Raw genomic sequence first — 7,078 nt, forward strand, 5'->3', positions numbered from 1 at the left:
TGAAATGGTAGAGAGAAGGCAGAGGAATTAGGGTTAGGGTTCTTAGAGAGAGAGTGAGATTCTGCAGAATGGCAAAGTAGTTTCTGAAAACTAAACCCCCCTCCTGTAAGGCTCAAGTGGCCTAGGGTTTGTTGGGTTGCGGCCTTTTGCAAAGGCCCAATTGGCTTTAAAATAAAAGGGCCCTTACATCATCACAGGTAGACGACGTCAATTATAACTTAATGGAAATGACTTAATTGATTCATTTTTACAAGTTTATGGACCCGATTGAGACCGAAAAAAAAGAACCCACTTGAGATTGACACATAAATACGAGGACCAAATGAGGGTTTAAACCTACAAAATAAATAATGTATAAAAATTCTAATCCAAATCCATAATTAAAAGGAAAAATACAAAAAATATTCGAGAAAGACAATTTTTAGAATTGAACAAATTATATAATTCTGGATTAGTTTTTAGTTTGAAAAAGACGAATAACAGACAGTTCTGGTGATAAAAAAAAATACGAAAATATTCGAGGAACTACAGGAAGGCTGCTTCAAGACGTCTGGACACCATTCTTCACTGAATTACTTCAAACCTGTATCTTTTAGATGACTAGGAGTAGCTAGATTTCTCTATCGTTGGAATTGGATGTAATGAACTCATTGTGATGTAACTTTTCTGTTCAATATATTTTTGTGTTCATATGTTTTTCTTTATTTAATTGTCATTATATGGAAGAATGATGTAATCTGAATATTTATTTGTACTAGAAAGTAAACTTGAATATGAACATAAGAAAAACAACAAAATGGAATGATGAAAATTTAATGGAAATTATATGTTAGATTAATTAAGGAACTACTTATTTAAGGACTTGTTGAGATTAAGAGATGTGATGAGCTTGTTTAGATATTGTCGCAATCGGGATCGCGACAGGACGACAAACTGAAAACAAACGGGTTTAAGAAAAGATTTTGGGAGTCGTCACCCTAATTTATTCTGAAAAAATTATGGAAAACCATAAAATAAGACATGGTCTACAAAAACTAGATTTTAGGTTCGGGAATAGGTTACGCCTAAGGAAGGTGTTAACACCCTACCGCGCCTGCCCAAAGGCAATACTTTTAATTAAATGTATAAAGTTGACGTGGTTTTCCAAAATATTTAATTTTCCCCAAAAATAAAAAATATAAAGAAATTATTAGGAAACAAAAAAATATTTTTTGTTTTATGAACCTAACAAGGATTGACCTTGTTCCTACGTATATCCATTTATAATGGACAATCAGGGATCACATATTTCTTTATCCAAAAAGAGGTTTGTGAGTTTGTTTAAAAATTATTATGAATTGTTTGAGATATTTTAAAAGTGAACCCAACAAGGATTGACCTTCCTCCTATGTTTATGATGAAGAATCAGGGATCACGTAGTTTTGGTAAAAAAAAGGTTTGGTTTATCAAAAATGACATTTTTTGGTTTTAAATATTTTGTATTTTTTATATGTGGGAAAAAGAAAGAAACCGGCCATAGGCCGACGCGTCTTATATTCCAAAAAATCATTATTTTAAAAAAACATTATCTATGTGTAGTAAAAAAATAATATCTTTGGAAGAAAACTTCAAAGTATAATAAAAAGAGAAAAATAAGGGTATCGAAATAACATACGTTTTTAGCTTCTGGAACTCTCCTAGTGCTTCCTTAGTGGTTGTTGTTGACATAACCCTAATGCGTGAGAACTTATTTTTCTCTATACTCTCTTTCTCTCTTTCTATTATTTCTGGATATTTCTCTCTCTCTTTTTTTTGTCCCCACTTTTCTATCACAGGGTGCGTATTTATATACACATATTGTAATATTATGATGATCTTGTGAATTAATTATAAATTAATTGACAATGAACAAAATAGGGAAATGAAAGGTCTTGGTTGCAACAAATCAAATAATATTCAAGACACTGATTATAATTATTGCCAGAAAAAATATTTTTCTCATTAAAAATCAACTGATGCAGCAAATTATATCAATACATTATTTTTAATTATTGCTTATAATTATTAGCATAATGTTGATTCAAATTATTACCATACTAAACTAATATTTCAAAAATATTCTAAAGTGATGTGTCCAGCATTAAGGAAGATTATTTTATTATTTTCTTCTTCCCTTTTTTCTTTACCCACTATTAATTATTATTCTCTTATTCTTTAATCTTAATTATTTATTTTGCGAGACGAAATTGGGTGTTGACAGATATGAAATTGACTTTTGCATGATTATGGTTCTTCATACACACACTTTTGGTTAAGGATTAAAAAGGAAACTAGATGATTGATTTGTAAAACTTCTTGGCCAAATAGCCCAACCTTTATGCATCATGTAATTAGTTGTAAACCCTTTTAAGCCTTGAGTATTTTTCTTCCACCTTAAGCCTATGAAATGTTATCCTACCTTACACCCTAGAAGAGAAAATGTACTATGCTTTGAATGAGGGTGTGGTTGAATTCAAGTTTGGGAGAAGAGAATATGTAGTTCAAAAAAAAAAAGTTGATCAAAAGGGTACATGAATTGAAAGAGAAGATTGAATAGTGAAAGAATATGGTAAGGAATGATTGATATATCTTGGGATTTGATGACGGAATTGAGGATTGAGGCATGTACTTGTTTTCTCTTCTTAAGTGGTGACTTTGAATCCATGAAAAACCATTATTCTTCTAGCCAAGCCAAGCTTTAACCCTAGAAAGACATTTAGACTTAATCAATGGTATGTGAAGTGTGTGAACTATATGATGTGAAAAACTTGATTAAGTTCTATGACAAGCTTTTTTATAAACATGTGTGAGAACAAACACTTCTTTTGTGAGTATTGTCAAATCTTTGATCTGGTTGGTCATATTCTACGCACATGTAAATTTTTGAGTTGATGAATGCACCATGTCTTACTTATTTGAAACTTTTGGAAATGCATGTATCTTTTTCTGGTGTACAGAGTCATTGTATCAAGTTGTTAGTTGTCTATTTTGTTGTTTGGATTATGTTTTCAGAGGACATGAAATAATTCAAGTTTGGGGGAGTTGATAAATGTGAAAAATACTTGTTTTCATACTTATTTATTATCTCAAAGTTGTGATTATTCATGAAATATGTCTTTTACACATATAAAAGATGTAATATTTAGTAGGAAAGTTATGTAGTTCTTTGTACAAGAAATTTATACATCATTGGAGTGTTGTCAGCAGTTTCTCACTAAGCCAAGCATCATGCGCTCAACTATAAGGGAAGACCACTTCTTCAGCGCACCATTATGACTTGCTCAATGAGTAGAGATTAGTTATGAGGTTATTAATTGAGTTTTCGCTCAACACATGCATATATGTGAACTGACGAATTATGTAACTTTGAATTGGTTTTTAGTTCGAGAAAAACAAAAAAAAAATTATGGTAATAAAGAAAAATACGAAAAACATTCCAAGAACTTCAGGAAGGTTGCTTCAAGACGTCTGGACACCATTCTTCATTGAATTGCTTTAAATGTGTATGTTTTAGATTATTAGGAGTAGCTATATTTCTCTTTCATTGGAATTGGATGTAAGGAACTCACTATGATGTAATTTTCCTGTTCAATATATCTTTGTGTTAATATGTTTTTTTTGATTTAATTGTCATCATTCGAATGTATGATGTAATATATATGAATATTTATTTGTAATGGGAAGTAAACTTGAATATGAACATAATAAAAGCTTTAAAAGAAAAGGGATGAGCAATTTTTATTTTTTTTAGCAAGCACAGATTTATAAGCGTATCAGAAAAGCTCAGTCCATTTCTTTCTTAAGAGCTTCTCTCTCTATAACCATTTTTCCCATTGTTCTCTCTGCCTTCTCTCTAGCCTCCACACTGATTCCACCATTGCATATTTGATTAGGAGGTGTCCTAGCATTCCCGGCGCAAAGGGCTTCGCAACCATCCGATTAGTTTCTCGTTCTTTAGCCAATAAGTAGTTTTCTCCTCTTCTCCGCTGTTTTTGGGAGCCTAGGGCATATTGTCCATTGGTTGCATGTGCAATGTCCCTTCCCCTTTCTGTTTTCTCTAAGATGTTGAGCTCTAAGAGCTGTCTTCCATCACCATTGGGTAGTTTGTAGGGTCTGGTAGCATCTTTGTTTTGCAAGGCACCGTTGAGAAATTTCTGTGAACTTAGCAGTTCAACCTCTAGGTAAGGGGAGCTAACTTTGAATCTGGAAAAAAAAATGCACATGTATTGTTTGATGAAAGTTTTGCGAAATGTGATGCGTTTTAATGGATTTAATGATGGGAATGATGATGGAAATTTGTTCTAATGTGGTTGTATGTATGAATATGAAGTTTTAGATGAATTGGTTCTTAAAATGGAGTGAAAAACATGTGAGTTTTACCTTACCTTTTTCCAAATCCGAAAATAATGTTTCTTGAACAAGTAATGAGTTGGAATTGGATGAATGTGAATGCTTGTTATGAGATCTTGGATTAGAAATGTTAAATTCTTGGATGATGGTTTTTTAGTATGTTTTGAGGGAAGAAGAAATGATTTGGAGTATGAAATGAACCATAAATTGGATTGAACATTAGATCCTCATATGGATGTTATGGTATGAGTTGTTAAGATATAAAAAACCATGAAAATCATGTAAAACAGGGTAGTTTGTTCATGAATGTCATTGTGTACGAAAATCTCTTGATTTTGATGAATGTTGAAGTGAGATTTATGATATGTATGAGTGGTTGGATATATGATCTATGCTTGGATGAAATGAGTGGTGGAAACTACTCTTTTCTGTTTGTTTTTCTGAAATTGAAAAGTGAGATGTGCAAATTGTTTTGGGGTTAGATACAATACATTATGGATCTGATTTTGGTATATAAATCTTGGGGGAAAGGTCATTGTTGGGTGATGAATGGTTGGTTACAAGTGGTTAGAAAATTATGCAGAAAAATCTATTCTTATGTGTTTAAAGAGTTGATTTTGCATGAACAAATGGTTGTATTGATGTTTATGATGTTGATGGTTGATTATGGAGTGATATTAGACTCCAAATATGTTTGAAAACATGTTAGAAGTGTTGAATCTGTGCTGGGAATCAAATTTGGACGAAATTGGGTAGAAATTATGAATCTGGTTGCTGTCATGGCGCCCCAGCGCCCCTGGTCGAGCCCGAGCGCCCCTAGGCATACCAGCATACTATTGTTTTTGTTTTTGATAGTTTTTGGGGTTCTGGATGTCCGTTTTGGACGTTCCTTATGTCGTTTTGGGGGTTTTGGACCCTTCTGAAACTGTTGGTGATGGTTTCAAAGCCATTTTCTTTGTCTAAGTATGAGTTACGGGGTTTTGTGTTGTTTAGTGGTTCTTCTTGGGCTGTTATTGTCTGTTAATGTATATGGAATGGTTTCATGCGATTTTGATGACTTGTTGGGTTGTTTATGGTCTTTTAAAGTATAATTAATATTATATATATGTTTTGATTATTAGAATGGTGTAGAAGTATCTATGATATTGTATGATCATGTATTATAGTATATGGTTGTTGATGTCTTCAATTAAGTTTTAAAGTGAAAGTATGAATTGGACATCTCGGGGTGAGATGATTGGAAGTGGTTGTAGAGATTGTGTCATTGTATTGTATAATTGTATGGATCTTTGAAATGGTAAGTCTACCCATGCACTCAAAGCATTGTTCATGCTCAAATAGAGAAGAACGGTGTGAGTGGTGAGAGTAGAGGGAGATCCTCGTCTATAGTCTTAGATTTTAGACATAGACTGGTATGAGGATTTACCTTGCATAATGTTGCGGAGGGACAACTGAACTATGCAAGTGCAAAGACGACAAATAGTTCGACAGTTATACAAATCCGGATGAGTCGTGTTGAGAAATTGATATATGGTTTGAATTGTATGCCTTTGATTGTTCTCTTTATATGAAATTAAACATGATGATACTGAATGATTGTGCCATATGTATATTGTTTGTTTACCTAGCATCTGCGTTGTATGTTGTTTGTGTATGTTTTTCCTTTGCGATGATCATCCACTTGAATGTAAGCAGATGTTGAGGAGGTGCCCCTGAAGCAAGTACTGGAGGATGCTGATGCTGCCGCTTAGACTCCTTAGGATTTCTCTTAGTTATCTTATGAATTTTGAGATACTCCTTTATGTTTAAGTTTTAACTATGGTGTTTCTTTTGGATGACTATAACTTGAGACTTATTTGCAAGTCTATTTCTAACTGTTCTCTTTTATTTGGATGATGACGCCTATATTATATGATTATTATTATTATTATATATTTGGGATGTCACATATATCCTCTTTGTAAGTTTTAGGAACTTTGATACCCAAAATTATACTAATGTTTCAACTCAGATATGTTCTTCATTCGTAAGTTTCTTGGAAGTTTGATACTTAATAAAGTTATGCTAGAGTTTCGACTCAAATAAGTTTTTCGTTTGTAAAAGTTTTTGGAAGTTTGATACTCCATAAAATTATGCTAGAGTTTCGACTCAAATATATTCTTCATTCGTAAATAGATCCTTCATTAAGATAATTCCTTTTGTTGCAAAGAAAATCTTGAAGAAGACACTAAAAAATATCCCTAACACAATCAAGTGAGAATTTTATGGAAAAGAATAATTTCATTATGTGACGCATCAAGATTCTTGCTTTATTGAAGGGAGCATGACGTGTGCATCTCTTTATGGAATAATGACCTATATGAATGGGTCAATTATGAAAATTTCATAGAGAAAACTCATTTCTCAATGCTTTTGCCTCTCTAATATGAAAATTTTATAACAGAAAATAGAAGAAAAGGTAATTTGCATAAATTTCACTCTATTGATTCTCAATCATTACATCATATATATAGTTCGTACAAAAGGAATTAGTGTGACCTAAAACCTTGGAGGATAAAGGATATTATGTACTATTTATTGACAACTCATTGTTGTTCTAGAATGTCCACTATAACACAAAAGATTCCTCTACTGTGCTACCATTCTGTTATGCTGATTAAGTGGTATTTAAACCAGAATTATAAGGTTCTTCTATTAGCCCTCCACAAGT

The sequence above is a fragment of the Vigna radiata genome, chromosome 11 (assembly GCF_000741045.1).
Source record: "Vigna radiata var. radiata cultivar VC1973A chromosome 11, Vradiata_ver6, whole genome shotgun sequence".
NCBI lineage: Eukaryota > Viridiplantae > Streptophyta > Magnoliopsida > Fabales > Fabaceae > Vigna > Vigna radiata.